The sequence below is a fragment of the Dryobates pubescens genome, chromosome 26 (assembly GCF_014839835.1).
Source record: "Dryobates pubescens isolate bDryPub1 chromosome 26, bDryPub1.pri, whole genome shotgun sequence".
In the NCBI taxonomy this organism is placed as follows: domain Eukaryota; kingdom Metazoa; phylum Chordata; class Aves; order Piciformes; family Picidae; genus Dryobates; species Dryobates pubescens.
This window is the reverse complement of record NC_071637.1, coordinates 7,847,077-7,868,143: the sequence shown is the minus strand read 5'-3', so window position 1 is coordinate 7,868,143 and position 21,067 is coordinate 7,847,077. Positions and strand designations below refer to the sequence as shown.

General features: G+C 40.7%; 1 protein-coding gene across 1 annotated transcript in view; it reads left to right on the top strand.

Moving 5' to 3' along the window:
• The first annotated feature begins 645 nt into the window (after positions 1-645).
• Positions 646-21,067, top strand: part of RIPOR3 (RIPOR family member 3) — a 52,331-nt gene continuing 31,909 nt past the window's right edge. The window contains exon 1 of the mRNA XM_054173621.1: positions 646-987. The gene's annotated coding sequence lies outside the window, so the exon portion shown is untranslated. The remainder of the gene's footprint in view (positions 988-21,067) is intronic.

Below are 21,067 nucleotides of genomic sequence, written 5' to 3'. Positions count from 1 at the left end.
ATAGGATCCAAGACAGCAAATTACACCTCTTCATTAATAGAGATCCTATGGGAGGGTAGGATGGGAGGAGGCAATAAGTAAAAGAAAGATGATGATGAGGGAAAGACTGAGAGTTGTAAGAGGAGGAAGGTTTAAAAGGGATGTAGAGAGCGAGGCGTAAGGAGAGAGGAGTGGTGAGCGCTGGATGGGAAAGATGGGAAGGGAGGGAGTCAGAGCACGGAAGAAAGTGCCTGAGAAGAAGTGAAGGGTAAGAGTTAGGGGGGCCGGAAAACAGAGGAATAAACGGGGGTCAAGGGCGGGTGTCCCTGTGTGTGTAGCCGGTTTGTCATTGCCCTGCGGCGCGGTGGGGCCCGGAGTAAACCGGCTGGAGTAAGCGAGGGGGCGCTTGGGATGCTCCGTGATGAATAGCAGAGGGTCCGGGCCGTGACCGCAGGCTCGGCATGTGCTGGAGCTGCGCTGCACTTTCCCAGCCCCCCTGCCAGGATGAGGGGGGTCGGAGGGAGGGAGGGAGGCAGCGAGCGGGACCGGGCGATCGGCATCCAGCAGCAAACAAGCGCTCTGGAGCTGCGGGTTCCTGGAAGCGGAGCCCAGCTGGGTGACAGGCAGCGGCGATAAGCGGTGGCTAATCGGGGCCCTCCCGGCGGCCCCGGCCGCTCCGAGCCGCCGACAGACGCCGCGGGAGCGGTGCGGAGCCGTACTGCACCTCCCGTCGCAGAGAGGGCAGGTAGGAAGAACCTGGCCGCGGACGACCGCGAAGCCGATCCCGCCGGGGACGCCCGGGGGCAGCCGGGGTGTTGGCCCCGGCTCCGGGACGGGAGACGCGGCACAAGAGCGGCGCCGGCGGAGCGCGAGCCACGACCCCCGCCCTGCCCGGCGGCGGGAGCTACGGGACGGGGGCGCGTCCGTAACGCCGCATCGGGCACCTGGTTGAGACACAGTGTCCGAGACGCGCTGGGCAGCGGGGAGGCACCGGCACCTCCTGTGGAGGTGAGAGCTGCGGGGCACTGGGAAAGGGGACAAGTCACCTATAGGGAGGGCATGCCACCTATGGGGGGATTTGTCACCTGTGGAGGGGAGCATGTCAGTTATAGAGGGGGCAGGTCACCTATAGAGGGGGGCTTGTCATCTACGGACAGACTGTTCACCAGTAGGGGGTAGGCTCCTTAGGAGGCTGCGGGCATCTGTAAGCAACAGGCTTGGGAGGATGCTGACGCAAAGAGGTGCGGTAGCTTTTTATCCAGGGGTAAACATGTCCACACCAGGAAACACCCAGGAACCCTCTGGGAGGTGAACGCCTGGCTGGAACAGGTGGCAAAGTAAAAGGAGCAGGACAGGCTTTATGCCATCCTGTAGGGTTTGAGTTTTGGAGGTGTCATGGTAAGGACTGGTTGTGTTTTAGTTAACTTTTTCTGTCTGTGGAGAGATTACATTTTATTTGCTCATAAATACGAATTGAGGTTTTGGTTCACAGCCCAGTTATGTTTTGCTTCAGACAGAGTTTAATTTCCCCTTTTAAAAAGTGTTTTAAATAAGTTGGACCATATGGAAATAGATTTGTTCATCAACTAAAGAAACTTGAAGGAGTTTGAAAAATAAGGTTACATAGCTCTTGAGCCATTTCTTGAGTATTGAACCAGAGTCAGAGTACAGCACCAGTACTCAAAACTCCTGATTCAGTCATTTCCTTTGTTGGGATCAAGATTTAATCCGTCTCTACCTGTGTTTTCACAGCTGTAAAATGGGGGCTACACCTATTAATGAGGGGCATTGCACATTCTTTACAGAAAGGCCTTAATTAAAAACCACCACCACCAAAACCTCAAAAACCCAAAACAAAGGAAAACACAAACCAAAACAACAGAGGAAGATAATTTGTAAGGTTAGTAAACAAAGCAAAATGTATCTGAGAGAGCATTTCAGGTTGAATGGGGAGATACATCAGGTGTCTGAAGGAACATGCCTACTAGAAACTTCTCTGCTATATTAATTTCTCATGCAGTTGATCACTTTCGTGCTGCTGCTCTGAATTCTGCAGAGTGGATGACATAAGCACCACATGTAGTTGTTCAGGAAAAGCTGCACAAAACCTGCCAAAATGGGATGGCCAAGCCTACTTTATGCCCTAGGTCTAGAGAGAAATTTGTGTAAGACACAACACATATGATATGGTAGTGAGCAAGCAGCCAGGTACAACCTTCCTCTGGTTAGAGTCTGGATACTGTTTAGAGGAATTAAAGGGCTTCCCTGAAACGACTGGTCCTGTGTCCCTGTCTAGAGCTTGATTCTTGAGTCAGTCAGTAACTGCTGTGAAGCAGTGATGTTTTTGTTAACAGCATGGAGCCAGGGACAGTGAAATATAGGCCAAACAGTGAGTTATGTAATGGTATTCCTTAAGGGGCAGTATAAAGATGAGATGATTTCCTTCTGTCAAGACAAAGAGCAGCCGCGCAGTTCCTCTGCAATGTTCACTGTAGCCCTGGGTTCCTTAGGAGCAATCCAGGCAGAGAGTTGAAATCCTGTAATATCAGATCCACCAATATCACTTTATTCCCTTCTACAGCTACCTCCTTTACAAATACTCCTTTGCAATATCCTCGTAAAGAACCTGAGAAGTGGAATAGAGCCACTATGGCTGGAGAGGGAAAAGAAACTCGGTCTGTAGGGAGGGGAATGTTATGATTTCAATGTGTTTCTTTCTCAGAGGTTTGGGGAGTGATAATGTGGAGTTGCAGTGCACCAGGACTAAATGGAGGTTCTGTTTACAGAAAGTTATACAAGACAAAGCAAGGGAGTGAGAACTGTCTCAGAAGGTTTGTAATTTTGCCATTTGGATGAAATAAATAGAAAGGCTAGACTGGAAGTGAAGGGGATATTTTATGTAGAATGGTAGGTTTAATATTAGTAAAATATACACAATCTTAGCCAAAAGGCTGAGAAAAAGGGAACAGACAGAGCTGAGTTATCCAGGCTGCAACTGGCCAGAACTGGATTTTGGAAGGTGATTGGCTGGTGACCATCCAAAATTATACAGGCAGCAAGTCTTGCAAAGCACATCAGCTGGCCTTTAAAGTCTACAAGTACTCAGGGTCCTGGGTTTAATTCTGATCATAAGATTGTGCCTGCAGAAGTACAAATGGGACATACATATTTATGAAATACCAGGTTTTATCCACTTTTTTCAACTTTTCCATTTCTGTTGCCAGTTCATTCTCCCTGAGCACAGGTTGCTTTAAACCAGTCTGTCTCCAAAGACAAAATGCCTGAAGACCATACATTTTATTCAGTTTTTAGGGGGGGAAAAACCCAACACCTTGGTTTTCATCCAATCAATGCATTCAATCATCTTCAATTTAGAGGATCAGAAGACCAAGACTATCTTGTTTTCTTTGTCACTGATACAGAAAATACTGTTAAGAGTAGTTAGGAAACTGATTTATATGTAGCTGAGATAGATTTGAATTTAGCTGTTTCATATTAAATAATGAAATTTGTTTCATAGGCAACCTAAAATGCAATTATTATTGGAAAAGTTACTGTGTCACTGATACTTTGTGACTCCTCAGAAGTGTTCTTTCCATTAATTCATCCCTGCTCTCCTAGATGGAGTGGCAAACATCCATTTTCATTATTTTTTAAACTTTTGCTTCTCCAGGATGAGTTTAGTGAACGTAGTAGCCCTTGCAGCTTGCTCTGGCCCTTAGATCAAGAGCTCAGGCCCACAGTAGACTTTGTATCTTGAGGTGTCAGTCTCGGTTGTGCAGTAAAATGCCCATAATAGCTTTCATTGGAGTATAGTCATGCAGTGTGACATTAAGATTTCAGACTGACTTGTCAGGATTATTAGTGATTAAGATAACTATTCACTTGTTGACTTAGCAGACTGAATTGAGGCTGTAAACTTTTATTCTTGTTTTTCTTTCCTTTCTCTACAACTAAATTGCTCAGACCACAAATTCTGAGAATGCTGGGATGCCCAAGACTTATGTTAAGCATCAATAATCTACAGTTTAGGTGAGGTCAGTAAAATCTATTGGTCCTCAAGAGCTCAAAGAGGCATGGGCTGCAAGTTTCAGTGTGGCTAACTGATACCAAGGGCATCTGAATTTAGCAGACACTTCAGATATTTTGGCCTTATGCTCTTGACATATCTCTGGTGATAACACAGTAATGTTTACATAGTACTGGGGAGATGATAGAAATCAGTATCAATCTTTCTCCATTATGTAGGAAGAGTTATATTTATGACTAGGGAATGAAATATAGCATTAGCTGAATGCTTTCCTCACTCATTTCATACACCAGAAGCAGTGGTACCAAAGCACTTCTCATATTGTTTAAAAACAAGCTGGTTCATAGAATGTGTGCTCACCACAAGAGTTTTCTCTGACCTTTGTAGAAACACACTTAGGCTGTGCCTAAACATCAGTAGCTAATATTCTGTGCAGCTATGAAGGTGAGAAGGGTTTTCTGGTTACATGTATGTGCAGATGTCTCTCTGCTTCACATTCTTGCAGACCAGAATAACAACATAACCTACTTCTTTTGGGGTAGTTAATGTTCTGGCCCGGAATTACAGCACCAGATGTGTTGCCACAGAAACAATTTAAAGGGAGAAGGAATTATGAGCAAATTGCCTTTCTAGTGGAAAATGTTTTAGAGCCTCTCATTGGCTTCTTTGTGTGTTATATGTGTACACAGCAGAGAATAGGGGAGAATTTTGCTTTTTTGTTTCATACATCTGTTAGTGTTTTAAAATTCTCTATACAAGGTTGAAAATTGAGAAATGTTCTATTATGAGCAAGAGTTACGTACCTCAGAGACAGCTTTTATTAAATCCTGACTCATTTTTAGAAACTTTTTCCTTGAAGAGAGTGCAGTATGCTAGCTGATTTACTTAGCTCCACTTGCAACATGCTTTGGAAAAAATTTCCAGTAATAGTTGTTTCTGTGAAAGTAAGGAAACATTTGACTACATAAAATTATTCCAGATTTTGATGCTGAGAATTAGTAGCATATTCTTACTTACTAAAATGGACATGCTGATGAAAAGAGGGAATGTATATAGGAAATATTTTGATTTAATCTTGCCTAGGAAGCCCTAAAGCAGCCAAAGCCCTTGATTTTAGCTAGCATTTCTTTTTCTCAGAATAGTTGCCACAGGATACTCTATTCAACATATCCTTTTCTCGACTGTTATGAAAATATTTGTCTGAACAAAATGCAACATGAATTACCTTAATATATCCTTTTAATTATTGACCAAGAAAAGCACCTTTATCCTAGAGTTTTGCATACTGTTTGGGGCAGACCAACAAGAAAAACATCCAGGCAGGCCACAGCTACAGCAGAACAGGTTGGCACATGTAATAATTTTTTCAGGAACTGTCAAAATGGGAATACATGTAGTGTTCTCCCAGGCAACCAGCACCAGAACAAGAGGACACAGTCTCAAGCTGCACCAGGGGAGGTTTAGAGTGGATGTTAGGAAGAAATTCTTCATAGAGAGAGTGATTGCCCATTGAAATGGGCTGCCCGGGGAGGTGGTGGAGTCACCATCACTGGAGGTGTTTAGGAAGAGACTTGATGGGGTGTTTGGTGCCATGTTTAGTTGATTAGATGGTGTTGGATGATAGGTTGGACATGATGATCTCAAAGGTCTCTTCCGACCTGGTCTGGTCTGGTCTATTCTATTCTATTCTATTCCATTCCATTCCATTCCATTCCATTCCATTCCATTCCATTCCATTCCATTCCATTCCATTCTATATTCTATTTGCAAAAAGAGATTTCTCTTCTACCATTCATGCTGATTTTTGATCAAATTAATTTAAACTAACAAAAACCACTGATGGAGTTGTGTCTGCACTAGGATTACAATTTTATCATAGACATATCATAAACTGCAGCACCTGCAGCTAACATTGCTAAGCCTTCCTTGTTTAAGCTTGACTGAAACAAATTGGGAAAATTTAAAAAAAAAAGGCCAAAATCCACACATCCACAAGAAAGATTTCTTTTCCACAGTTCTCTGCCATTCATGCATTTGAAAGGTCTGCAGATTTTGAAATACTACTGCCTGGGAAGCTGAAGGAAGCATAACTTCATTTTATCTTGTCAAAAGCCAAGGTGAAGTTCATGTCCCTTTGGAGTGATGGAAAAAGTTGACCATATGCATCAGTATCCATTATGGAACCCTGTGATTTTGGAGGATAGTGGACATAAATTCTTATGATGAGAGGCCTTCTTTTATAATTTGTTTGGTATTTTCCCTCTGTGATTCTTTTTCCCCATGCATCCATGCTTTTAAGTGCCTTCAGTTTGGAAATATATCATTTATTCCCTTTGTTACTCATTTTTTTATACAAACCTGAGATACTCACTTTTCCATTGATGAACATTGTTTGTCACAGAAGTATTGGAAGATACCTAGGTATAGTAGTGTTAAGAGCAGTTACTTATGCTTATGGAAATAGTTTTACCTTGGTTTAAGTGTTCTACAGGAGCAATTTGTGGAAATCACAGTATCACAGTATCACAGTGTCACCAAGGTTGGAAGAGACCTCAAAGATCAAGTCCAACCTGTCACCACAGACCTCATGACTAGACCATGGCACCAAGTGCCATGTCCAATCCCCTCCTGAATACCTCCAGGGATGGTGACTCCACCACCTCCCTGGGCAGCACATTCCAATGAAAAATGACTCTCTCTGTGAAGAACTTTCTCCTCACCTCGAGACTAAACTTCCCCTGGCACAGCTTGAGGCTGTGTCCCCTTGTTCTGGTGCTGGTTGCTAGAGAGAAGAGACCAACCCCTTCCTCAGGTTTGGAACTAGCCTGCGTGCCATGTCACACATCTGAGTTTTGGCAGGTTCAGAGGCATGTACATCCCCAAACACGATCTGCCACAGAGATAAGAAATTAATTTCTCTCTTGCATTCCTTATTCAGGCAGAACTCCAGTTCTGGGTGTGGAAGGAATGCAGAGCTGGGCCTAGAGCTTTTGTCTGCACAGGTTAGAAATGAACTTCACTGTAAAATTTGTATCTGAATCTGCATCCGTATTTCGCTTGAAGACCACAGATATTTGCATCCAGATTTCTGGTTTGGGTGCTCTTTGGGGTGGAATCAGCCCTTGTGTTGGCAAGCTGATCCAAGCATCCCCTTAATTAGTTCACATCCCTTTTGCCTGACCCCACAAGAGGATAGGTTGGTTTTTCTTTAGGCAGTAGAGCTTTCCCAGACAGACATTGCAAACTGGAAATACATAGGTGCTTATAATTTCTTTAAAATGTCCTTTGGGCCTGAAATTTCATGTGCTTGGTTTCCATCCAGTATTGAATAAGACTGGAAAGTCTGAATAATGTCAGTTCAGCTACATTTGAGTTTTTCAAGTGCATTTTAAAAATGTGTGCTTTCCACTTACATTTTTTCCATAATTCTCTGCACTTACATAACCTCTGCTTTATTATTCAAATTGGCACAGGCTTGAAGAGGGAAAACTCATTCTCCAGTACTGGGGTTCAATAGATAAGCAGGGAGGCTGTTTAAAGACCTCAGTGTGCTTTAAAATCTTAATGTTTACTGCTTTAGTGTTAGCATAGGTTTCTATTTCTACTAGTGCAGACCAAATGTAATCTGAGTAACCTTCAGCTTACCTCTGTGCTGAATTTCTGCCACTTTTATGTTATGCAATTGAAATTTTACCAAAAGAGTTTAGAAGTTTTCTCCATATTATAAGGAAAGATTTTGTTTGGTGAGATCAGTGAAGTTTAAATAGTAGGCCAGGGTTTTCAGAAAGCTTTGACACACAGAGATGCTCCAAATGCATGTGATGAGTTATTGTGCTGAAGTGTGGGTGCTGGGTAACTATGTGTGAAAAATGTAGCTAGTAGTTGATCTCTACAGAAAGTTGACAACTACTTTGTAGGAGCTTAATTACCTGGTTTTTACAATGGAAGACAAAACAAAACAGCAGTTAAAATGGATGGGTCCTGTCTAAATATGCATCAGTTTCATTCCATCAGCAGCATCACATCTTTAGTGTTATTGTTGTACAGATCTATCTACAACTGCACATCACTGTGTGCCTTTTTTCATGCTTTTAGCATGATAGTAGATGCCCAGACTTTATGAAAATCTGTCGCTGGGCTTTTGCTATCTGTTGTCTGAAATGGAAGCCTATGCAGTGATCTTGAAGGTAATGTCATCTTTGAAGAGTCTTGCATGTAGAAAGCTGATAGGAAGTACTACTTCAGTTAACCACAACTCCCACTGAAACAATAGAGCTATCCTTTGTGTAACTCTACTGAAGTCATTTGGTCTTGTTTCTAATTCCACTGAGGCTGAGTTGTGCCCCTCCCTTTTTCTGAAGTGTTCACATGCCAATGTCTTGTGCAACCAACATAATTTGTTAACAAATAAAGAATTTAAATAACCTTAGAAAAATCAGTGCAGGCATCCCAGCTGTCTGCAAACAAACAGCAGAAGTGCAAAACAAATAAGCAGTGGTGCAAAGTATCTCAAAATTGCTTGAGCTTGGGTTACTCAGGAATCAAAACACAAGCTTAAAGAGTATATGCTCTGCAGGAGAAGGCTTGGATGAGAGTATATATTGCATCTTCTGCTAAGATCTCCAGACAGAATTTCTGTGTCTGCCCAGCCTAGCATCTTTCCTCCAGAGCAGCAGTTAATACCTGATGAATCTGCCTCTTGCATGTGTATGAATTTAACTGCTTTTAGTTTAATTTAAAGCAATAAGCAAGTATACTTTGACCTGTAATTGTCAGATTATCTTTACAATATGGTAAAACTGTAGTTTATTGTAAAATATCTCTCCTGAGTAAGCCAAGTCACATGGAGCAAACCACCATTTTTCTATTATAACACTGAATGCACTGTCTGCCATTACTGTGTCAGGATCTGGATTTAATTCTGAATCTGAATTAGTATATTGTTGGAATCACTTGTCAGCATGTATATTTTGTATTTGAATGGCCATTTCTGAATTTTGAAGATCACCCAAGAGTGATTTTCTGCCAGCAAGTTCTCCAGGCTGTACATTCTCCATGTCTTCTCTGTAGAGGATCACAAATGTGAGTTCATAAGATCAATGATCCATGCACTGATGGTTGGAGGGTCATATTGCAACTGTGGGAAAACTGCCAGGGGACACAGCACATCACAGGGACATGCTGTTCTATCTTCTGCCTCTCCAGCCAGGCATGGTTCCTCCTTAATGGAAGGCATTATCACTGTTGTGCTCATAGCACCTCTCAGCATTCTGGACACTGCTGCCATCATCTCAGGCTCATCTGGCAAGATGCACGATGACTGTGTCTTTCACAAATTGTGCCTGTCTGATGCCAAAAGGGCAGATCAGTACACATATAGTGCCTTTGAAATCACTGGACTCATCACAGCACTCTGATATTTAACTGTTTTGCCTATGTGTTGTCCTGAAATTTAAAGGTCTTTCCTGGTGATCTCATCCATTACCAGGACTATTTAAATTATCAGTGAAGCAACAGTGGTTTGAGTATGGACTCTGCATCTGGCCATCCAATTTTGTGTTAGACTCTGCTGAAGCTCTAATAACTAGATCTTGATGCAAATCTGTCATTTCTTTACATACCACATTCTGAAGATGGCTGTTTGTCCACATTCTGTTCTGACAGTAGAAGCTGAGGAACTAAGGATCAGTATGTACAGTGAACTGATTAATACCTTGAGTCTTTTGCTCATTGGCCTTGGGTAAGAGCTCTTCACACTCTTGAGTCAGCATGCATGTTAGTGTTACAGTTCACTCCTTACATGCTGAAAGGGAGCTAAGAGAACTTCCTTACAGATGACCCAGTTTTGTCAAGTGGCACAATCCTACTCTGCAAGAGTGGTCTCAATTATAACTGGCTCATAGGTAAGTAATAGAGTCTGGGTAACACAGACTAAGTCAATTTACATCACAAAAATCTTGTTTCATGAGGCTTGAAGGACTTACCCACAGATTTTTTTATCAACTAAGAACTGGAATTGGACTGTACTTGTGTACTGAAGGTTAGCCATACTAACCTTCATTCTGCACTTAAATGTATTGCTATAATAGTTGCAGTTTGAGGGTCTTTTAATGATATAGACATATGGCATTAAATGCTTCTGCAGCTGTATTGACATGGCAGTGTTGTCTGCGAATATAATTTATTCTTTTCCCTGATGCTTTATAGCAATACATCTGCACTGGCAAAGTCTTTGTATCTAAAAAGACCCAAGTAACCAGCTCCTTTCTGCTGCTGCTGTCCCTGTCTGTATTACAGATTCCTACCCTCAGCTCAACTGAGTAAGGACTGAAAAAATGGTTTCCTTTACCAGCATGGTTGAATTAGCAAAAGATGCAAGTATAGAAGCAGTTATAGCACACCATAAACTTGTGCATGTGTTAGTATTGGTTGGTTTAAGTCTGATGGATATATTTAACTACACTGATAGAAATCACAGGTTCACCAAGTTGCTCCATTCATTCTAGAAGACCTTTTGTAGTAACCAACACCAGTAATCTGATAGCAGCGAGGTGCTGGTAGTACAGACACACAGATGGTTTTAACATTGAATGATTTGTTTACGTTATCTACAGACTACTAATACCTTTCAAAGCTATAGGAGATGAATTGAACTAACAAAGCTTTCCAGTGTAACTGGACAGATCTGTGTTAAAAAGCTTCTGGCACAGCTGTGAGTACTAAGAGGAATGTTAAAAAAAATGAAATCCATGAAGATTTAGCAGTGCTGGCAAAATACTCACATAAGAATATTCATTTTGCCAGGATTGCCTGTGTCTTCTGTGGAGAGAGGTGGAAACAAACTGGCAGAAGACCTCAGTTATCTCTCCTGTTGGAGTTTTGTTGTTGTACTTACACACAGCTGCTGAGTAAACCAGTCTGAGTTCTAAGAAAAACTTCTTGTGATGATGAAAAATATGAAACACTAACCAGATGTGACTGCTAGCTGCAGTAAAAGCTTTGAGTCCTCAGGGAACAAACAACTGGGTTCATAGTCTCTGAGGAAGTTTGAGACAGAGAGCTGGCTGATTTTTTTGTGTGCAAAACTGAAATGTATTTTCATGAGTGACTCTGGCCGTGTTTGTTGATGATATTCATAACATTTCAAGCGACCTTAACATTAAATTCACTCTTGGCCTAAATGTTGAAATGGTTTGATCTCAACTGGTCCTACTGTGAGCAACTACTGCTTAGCACTTCCAGTTATGTCTGCCTTTTTTGCTCCAGTGAGTAGCTCTCTTGTGCTTGAGCTGGGTGATGCAGAAGAGCCTGATGTTTCCAGGAATTTGTTATCTCTGACAGAAGTCTTGTTAATGTCAGTTATTGATAAGTGGGGAAGTAAACATGTGGCTGATCAGGCAGAGTGCTTTCAGTCGCTTACCACTAGTCTGATTTTATGTCACAGCACATAGTGGTCCTCCAAAGAAAAGGTTTTCTGCTACTAATAAATTGTTAATATTATTTTTAATGTATGATTTTGGTTATAACTCATCTAATTCTTACTCCTTTTTAATGCAAAAAAGTATTTTTCTTGCTTACAAATTTCAGTCACATCAGAGAGATCATTTTCTTGTCTTGTGAGAATTACTTGTGATTTAAGTGTGCCAAGTGTATTAACTTCTAATGAATATGGAAAGGGAGTTTTCACACGTCCAACTGGATTCTTTCTATTTGCTGACTGTGAAATATTTGAATTAAAGAGCAGTAACACAACCAGAAGGCTGAAGAAAGAAAGTTTATAAAGGCCAAGGCAAATCTGCCATCGTTTGTTCTGATGGGAGGCATCTCCACTCTCTTCAGAGATGTGTTGTCAGAGCTGTTTGTGTGACCTCTCCCTGCCCAGCTTCCAGGAAAATAACTGCTTTAGAAAACGCACTTGAAACAGTAAGCTATCTTTTTTAGGCTGAAATAGTTTTAAGGGGCACTCCATGGAGTAGTGATCATTGTAAATTTTGTAGTCTTCCCTGGACAAACCATGTCCAGAAGTCAGTACAAAAGTTTGACTCTTCTGATTCTTTATTTTCAGAAGAATTCATCTGTAATTCTGTTTAGGCTTGAAATAATGCCTTCTAGGCAGAACCAGACTGACAAAACTTGAATATCTGTCTTAAAAGCAAATGGAGTCCAGCTCAGATTGCATTTTGCTTAACTGCTCAATTCACCATGTGCATCCTAATATACACTGGTCTTTCAGCTGTTTCCAAAGCCATCTCCTTTTGAATGTTTAATATTTAGGAACCAATTAGTTCCATTTTGTTTTGTTTGGATAGTTTGCAATTAAGCATTCTTTCAAGTAGGCTTTATTTAGCTAATTCTGTCACAAAAATAAGCTCTAAGGGAATGAAGAGAAGTTCAAGCTAGCCAATGTTTATTTTTATTATTAATAATTTATATTATGGTAGTCCCCAGGGGAACTAGGGCCCCACTAAACCCAGTTTCCTCTGCATGTAGTGACTGTGGCTCCCAAAATCTTATACAGTAGAAGATCTTTTTTGGTCCTGTACTGCAAGGGTGCAGACTGATTAAGATCATATAAAAAATGATTTTTTTAAAAGAAGCTTAAGCTAGAGAGAAAACCTGCTGCATCTTTCCTATAGAAAGCCATCACTAATGCATTTTTCCAGTGTGACTGCCAAATCATGACTACAAGGGTCTTGTTCATCCTCTCCCTGAAATCACAGCAAAGCTCCCAGTGACTTTGATGAGAGCAAGACTGGGCAGAGAGGTGGTGGTCTGAAAAACCTTATCTATCTTCAAACTAGCAGCAGAAGACAGTTTATATTTGAAGAACACACTGATGGGCAAAGTTGGTTAAAAAAAGAAAAATCTATGTTTAGTCAGATTTCTGTCAGAAGTTGGGGTTTTCACAGCAGCTGATCTTAAATCATTGGTGTATCTTATGTCTTGAAAAAAGGGGATTTAGGGTCTTTTCACATCTGCTAAATGCAAAGGAGATACAGGGCCAAGTCCTGAACTTCTGTAAATAGACTGATTCGAATAGAGCTAGGGCAGCTCATACAGAGGATCTGGCCTGCTCTCTGTGGGATACTTGTGTGAGTTCAGGGAGTAGGACTGACACCGGCATGAGCAGGCCTGTGAAGCAGAAGTGCTTTGAAGCTAGTACAGCAGTGGAAATTTTCATCTTCGGGGAATTGCCATCCTCCTTCCCTCCCCTTATGTGGAAGCACCAGTCCTTTCTGCACTCCTTCCATAACTCCAAATTCAAAATCTAGACAGAAGGTTTCCTGACCTATCTGTTCCATATTCCTGTCCTCATTAGTTTAAAGGGGGTTAAACATCTGTTTCCAAGTACCGCTGCGTGGTTATTATGTAGGCCTCGGGTTTGTGTTGTGGGGGTTTTTTATTATTATTATTTTCTTTTTTTTTCCCCCACCATACAAAAATCACTAAATCAGGTCATTTAAGACACAGATTTTCTAGGAGCTAGAGTTGGGCTGTGCAAAGTTCACCTCATTAAAAACAAACCCAAGCCAAATAAAAGCGGAGAATAACAGCATGAAAAATGTGAACCATGAATGTCAGAGCATGTGTGTTAGGAATTGGTAAGAAACGAAGGGGAAAGTACAAATATATTCACATATATTACAAGCTTCTTGTTTGTTTGTTTGTTTTTCCCTACAAGTAAAGTTTACATGCTTATGGAGTGTCTATAGAAAGGGAACATTATTACAGAACCAGTGTTAGGGTTGCTATGACAGCTCATTTGTTAGAAAATACGAGTTCAAGTCTGTTAGAAGGTACTGAGTAAATTCAGACTAGATAAAATGTTTAGACATAACAACTAATTTGCTGATGCTTCAACTGTTAGCTGATCAGTGAGATACTTTCTGAATTGTTTTGATTTTGACATCTCTGAAAATTACTTCTCATTATCCTAGGTACTGAGATTCATTAATCAGCCATGGAAATACTGACTTGGAAAAAAAATAAGTCTGTGTCTACTCAGCATTAAAGAAAATTCCCTGTTTTAAAATACAAACCTTCTCTCTCCTATTTCCCTCTTCTATGACATTTTCTGCCTTTCCCAGTGTTTTTTGGGATACTGATCCTAACAGCAGTTGCATTATTTCTGTGGCACAAAATCGTCTTGGCAACATGGGAATTAAATGTGGTTGCAGTAGGAAGTTGACTTAATGGTTTAAATCTTAATACAGTGAAGGATTTATTGATCAGACAACTAAATGAGAGATGGCTTCTCCCAGTTCAGAGGCATGCCCCAGGACACATACCAGTGTATTGGGGTTCACAGACTTCAGTTTTTGAAGGTATCAAAATCATCCCACATACATCAGTTTTCACTGTTACTGGAAGTTTGTAATCTGTTGTGGTTAATAAACTCCTCTCAGTGTAATAACTAAAACATCTATCTATTTATCACGGTGGTTTCTGCTGAAGCTTTGACTTGGGACTTTCCACAACTCTAAGGCTGAGCTAAAGGGCTAATTTCATGACTGACCTGGAAATGGGCTTTTAGGAGGCTCCTGCCTCACCCTTTCTGATGGATCACACCTGATAAGTCTAGCTGTAACATATATTCAGAGACACATTGGGGAAAACAAAGAGAATGGGACATGTATTACAGAAGAATGTTCTTAATTAAGGAGGAAACTCTCAAGGACAGAATCGGTAGGGTTCAGTGCCTCGCTGCCAGGCAAAGTGTTCTTTGTCAGAAATGGAAGAGACTGTTCATCACTTGTAAATTGCTCTCCCTCAGCGCCATCTGCTTCTTCTCTTGTCAGGAATTTGTTTTTAAGTATTCATTATAATGTAGCTAACTGCAGACTCAAATTCTGCCAAAGCTGAGAAAGCTGCAAGTCAGGCTAGCGTGTGGAGCCTGCCACATTCCTGAACCTCTGATTCAGGCTTGCAAGTTTGTCATCAAGTTTGAAATTGAAACCAGAGGAGCTAGCAGCAAGCCCGGTGCTCATAAATCAGCTGATAATGGGTGAATTGTTCTGTGCCTTCCCCTGAGGAGAAAAGAAAACTCAATGCAAAAGTACTTACAGCAACTGGAAGAGCTATGGTGTAGGCAAATGTGGAGGAGCTCCATGTGGCTATATGAACATGCCACATACTGGCAAGGGAAGTAAAGGAGGATTTGGGTTCTATGCAGTCCCTGACTCATTTCTTATTACAACATTACCCCCGAGCCCCTTCTCCCCACCCCAAAAAAAAAAAATAAATAGAGTGAGATTTACAGCCAACCTTGATCATGAGTAACATATTTCCATGAAAGAAAGAGGCACAATACATCAGTGTGTGATCCATGACAAGGTCTCCTTTGTGCTTCATTTGTTTGATACCTGCTGCCACTAGAGGGAGGTACAAAATTGACCACAAAATTATGTCTTGAAAAATAGTTTCCAGGTCATTAAGTGAGTGCAGGCCAACATTTGCTGCCGGGATTCTACTGGAAAACTGGAATAAATGACTGATTAATTTCCTCTGGATGCGCACCAATGGCACTGAGAATAGAACTTGGATCTGTGTGCTTAGATGAAAACTAATTAGAAATACAGTAACATTTTGAATTGCAGGCATGAAAACCAGGTCATCTTGGATTTGAAATGTGAGTCCTGTGTTCAAAGAACTACACTAGAAATGGTTACATCAGAGACAGCACCTCCGGCACAGGAGAAGCTATCTGAGGGGATCACTTATGATATTTAAATTTATTTCTCCATAGGAGACCTGAACTCCAGAACTTCATTTCCAGAAGCTGGCATAAAGCTGTAGAAGGGCCTAATGACTAAAGCAATAACTTGGATCAAAGTCATTTATCTGATTTCCTTTTTATGACTTGAATATGGCTAGGAGGAAAGTATGTCAGCTATGCAGTATTTAAATATATATGTATTTCAATCTGCCTGGATAAAATTTGCAAAAGTATCAAAATGAGTTTGACACTCAGGCCCCATCTTTCTAAATACTGTAAGCTGTGGATGTGGTTGTTATTAAAAATCAATCCAACTAGCTCCTCAGAGCCTAATTTACCTTTGAGAATGGGATTATACTCCTGATTCACTTGAGCTTTTCAAAATACAACCCAAAAGGTATAGATTTGGTGCAAATTCAAGCACCCAAAATCTTAAGTTAAATAATGTAATAATAACCTGAGTTAATCAGGTTGAGGTCAAGAAGTGCAGTGGAACACATGTGCAGCTATGCAGAGCATAGCAAAATCTTCCACTTGCAGCAAAATTGCTATGCAGTTGCCCACACTACTCAGTCTTAAACCAGGAGAAATGTCTGGTGAATGTTCTTGGAACAGGAGTTGTTCATGGCTTTGTACAGCTCTATCCAGTAGACTTTACAGCACTCTAGCCAAGCATACCTCTTTGGTAGATGGTTCCTTGCATGGATTGCATCTTTCTGTACAGAAAGGTGGACAAGATCAGCTGTTGATTCATTCCCATTATATGAACCAGAGGATAGAAAGAGATGAGAAGGAATGAGATGGGAGAGCAGGAGAAGTGTAAGAGAGAAGCAGTATTTACCTCTTGGTCCTTCAGAGACAAATGATAAAAGAACCAAGAGGAGCTGTCACAGGCAGCTGTTTGTCTCCAGTAGCTCTGGTTTTTCTTTTTGCAAACTTGTTTTGTGATATAAACCCAAAATATCAACCATTTTTGATATCTGCCACTGCAGTGACTCTTCCCCTGACTGTGTGGGGGACTAGTTACAAGTTAAATGTGTTGGTGTGAGGTAGCAGTTCTAGATAAGTGAATTACATCCTACCTCAGATTCTGCTGTCAGTCCTTGTGCTGGGAGTCCTTTCTACAGAAAGGATTTGGCTGAAGAAAGGATCCCTGTTCCAGTGTCACACTGTGTTAAAATAGCCATGTTGAGATGTGACATCAGGGGCACTTTCTATTTTCCTAATTCAAATGACTTTTCATCTCTAGACAAACAATCAGAGCTTTTTCTTAGTTCTGCCAATAACTGTATGCATAAATAGAATATTTGTCTACTGAACAAAAATGCTTAAAATGTAAAGAGTTTTAGTCATAAATTTGGAATGTTTATCCAGCAAATTAGACATTGCTACCGAGGTCAATGGTTTGCTAAAGAATGCTGAAGAGCAAAGATTAAATACAGTGTGCATTTTCCCAGTGGCTTCAACACTGTGCTGCACACAAGATGGCCACTTTATTCTTCAGTCAGCCTTCATTACATCTACCTTTAGAGTAATTAAGGCTGAGACATGATGTTATCACTTCTTGGGAGCTTCATTAAATTTAATGGTCTGGATTCTTTAGATGTCCAATGCTGCAAAGTAAATGCTAAGGTCTAGAAGTTTCCAGCCTGTTCCGTGGTACACTGAAATCACAAAAAGCTTCGGTGGTTCAGGCCCAGCTGAGTCCTAAGACTTTGTTCTAAGTGTTTAACAGTATTATAATATGCTGTGGCAATCTGATTTATGTTTTTTTCTTTATCAGTGTCATGAAAAACTTAAATGGCATTCTTTGCTGTTGGGTTTTGAAATGGATACCACCCACCATAAGGATTCAGCAGTGTTAGTTAATGCCATTGTTCCTCAGTTTTGAAATAAATGAGAGGAAGAAAAATAGTTGTGGTTACATCAGTGTGATGGCAGACAAATGTAGCCCAGTGTGCAAAAGCAGCCTTAAATTTGACATACGTTAGAAAATTTCTGGTGTAAATATATTAGAGTTGTCTTTTCACCTATTAGGTGTTTGCAGTATATATTTCTATCAGGCAAAGTACTAATACAGATGCAATTGTAGCCACAAAGCAGCTTATTGTGGTGGAGTTTAAGAGAAATTCAGGGAAGTGGAATGAGTAACTTAAGGCCTTTGACTTAAGGGTTTTTTTTGAAACAGCAGATGATTAGTTGGAATCACAGATCATTTCTGTAGTAGGTCTAGAGAACATCTCTAAATCCCTAAATGTTCATCTGCTTAAGTCACTACTGATTTTGATTACCTACAGTGAAAGCTGAGTTCTAGTAGAAATGGTGTAGAACCATAGAACCACAGAACCATGGTATAGAACCCACTAATGGCAAATTTGTTTGGCTGTCATGGAGCTGAAGTGAATTTTATAGAACTGTGCTCTGAAAAGACATAGATTCTAGGTGGTAACCCTACAATAACATCTAGTTGCTATGCTATGCAGAAATGTACGTACTAGGAGGATTCTTCATATAGCCACAATAATAAGCCACCTCTTTTAGGGTTAAGACTGTAATCCCAACAGTAAAATGTTGAGCACGTCTGATACTGAGGAAAGGATTCTGTTATGATAATACAAAATGAAATCAACTCTGTTCCATTTCCACAACCAGAAGACAGACTGGCTTTATTGTGCTTTGCAAGTAAAGCTAATGCAATATTTACAAATAAAATTGTATAGAAATATAATAGTCTAAAAATGTAAGGGAAAAGTTAGCATCAGGTGATGTAAGACAAATGGCCGTGCTCACAAAACATCCAGAATCACCAACATGATCCTAAGGCACTGAAGTGATTGACATTTGGTAGGTTGTGGTCAGTCATTTTGCTTATTTTCTTTAGGGGCTAATAATTTACTTGATTTCAAACTGGCTTAATCTTATTAGACAGCTGCTGCTTGCTGAAGCCAGTCAACAGTGGGTGCTGCCACACTAGTGAGATCTCTAGCCACCCATTGCCAAGGCTATCAACTCAATGTGTGCTGAAGGAAGCAGAAGTCTGGGACAGTCTTTGCAGGCACACAACTGGGAGCAAAAGTGTGTGTCTTAACCAACTAGTCATTTGCAACTAAAACATTATGAATTTTAAGGAAACATGAATACCATACTCTGGCCTCAGTTCACCAAGTTCAAGTGAACCTCTCAGAGATACTAAAAGAAAGACATGGCTACTAATTTAAAGCACAAAACATGAGCCGAAGTATTTTGCAAGAGGGCTGTGAGTCATATTTTCCTCATAAAATTGTTGAAACTATTGTGCCCAGAAACAATTAAATATGTGACTAGGGCTGGAAAAGTTTAGCCATAAACACAAACAGACATCAGCTTTTTGTTTGTAGAGGATGAAGGTCATTTGGCTTGAGGAACAGCCTAATACTGACAGGGACAAAGCAGAACGTGCTGTTTGTACTCACTGCTGCATAGAAGCTCCGATGCTTGGCGTCTCTACATGTGCAGGTGACACTGGAGGTTGAGTGACAATAGCTTCTTAGGGCAAATAATTGAAACAGGGACAAATATACTCCTTTAATTTGGAAAAAAACCAACACATCTACTCTCTTGGTTTATACCAAAAGTACATTTCTGAGACTTACACAACTGCAGGTATTAAAATGTTTGAGTCTGTTAGTAGCTGGCAGTTTGGAGATCTGTTTCAGAGCCACAAGCTTTATCAGGCTTTTTGAAGATTCCTTGTATTTTCCAGTAGTTCAGTGTTTCTACTGTCCCTGGCAATAGGCTCCTTCAGACTGATCTGATATTCTTGTGCCCTTAGCTAGCTACTGTATTCACATTCTATGCTTCGAGGAAGGTTAAAGGAGAGGAAGTTCCTCTGCTCCCCGGAGTATAATCTCTGAATTTATGAGATTTAGAGACACTGGCCTCCACAGCAAAGGTTACAAGTTGGAAGACAGATTTGAACTCAGCTTTGTCGGGGGTCCTTACCTGATTTATTTCTAGCCTAAAGGGAGAGCTGGGTTTGAGATACGTCCAGATGCTTTTTCTCAGGGGCAGTTGTAACGTAGCTCAGCACTTTCATACAGACACTCTGGCTAGCAAAAGGCTCTGTTTAAACAACTGCATTTATAAATCTTTCTTAGAAATATAATGTTGTCTTGACATCCTACTTATGGTCTTCTACTCAAAAGTGTGAAACGAGCTGTAAGATTTCTTCCTTGCTACAAAAAAATACATATATGCAGGTGTGTACCAAGTGGTATATGACTTTGTCAACCTCATTTCAAAGTAAGAAAGATAACCCCTTTAATGGTGTTTTCCTAGCATTATTTAAATTCTTTTCATTCTTGTAAGAGGAACTGAAAATGTGTTTGTGAGTTGCTTTTGAATGTAGCTAGGCGCTAGAGCAGAACATGACACGGTCAGTGGCCGTGAGGACTGAGCTCTCTGCAGTTAGGAAAAACAAATGACCCATGAGAATTTTTGATGCTTATGTCTGTGTGGCAAGTGAGGTCCAATTCATCTCTCATTTCTCTTAATTTGCAGCAGTGCATCTTCTCAAGTCTAGAATTTTACTTGATTTATAGAAACACATGTGGCTGCAGAATCACGTCTAGGCAATTTAAGCAATTCTTTTCTTTCACTAACAAAGTTTCAGGGGGGGTCTGTTAATTTCCAACTTCATTCTTCACAGTTCAGTATCACAGATCTTTACTTTGGGAGTCTTCTCATCATTTTCCAATTTCTGTTGGCTGTCAAAGGTCTACCTGTTTTTGTTTGGTTCTTATCTACATGCTTCAAAGGCTTTCAGTCTCATTCTGTGCAGGCTTTAGTAGTCCTGTGAAATTAGTCAAGCTTTTTCTGCACTTTTTTCCCTCATTTTTGTTCAGGAACTAACTTTCCCAAGTTGCAGAGCTGAGGAATAGACCCTGGGAATCTGGCCTAGCCTTGATGAGGGATGTGGTCAATAACCACGAGGCTATTCCTTTAATTTCTTCCTTGAACAGCTTGTTACACAATTGCATTTTTCAGTAAGTTGCATGGTTCTCAGTCTAACGATCCTTTTGATGGGGTGGCTCTTCACAGACTTCTGCATCTGAAAACTAGAGGAAAGAATGGAAAATATTGTGAAAATTCAACTTGCAAGTACATTCTCTGATTAAGGGTGTTAAGGAGGCATCCTTCTAAAGCAAGAGAATGTGAGTGCTATACGGTTTGATTAGAAGGTGATTAAGATGCACGTAGTTTTTTCCATGTAATAGTTGGTTACTGAAGCTATGGAGTCATATGGGCTTCAGTGCACTGAAGACAAAACACCTAGCCATGCCCAACACCTCCTTGCCAAACTA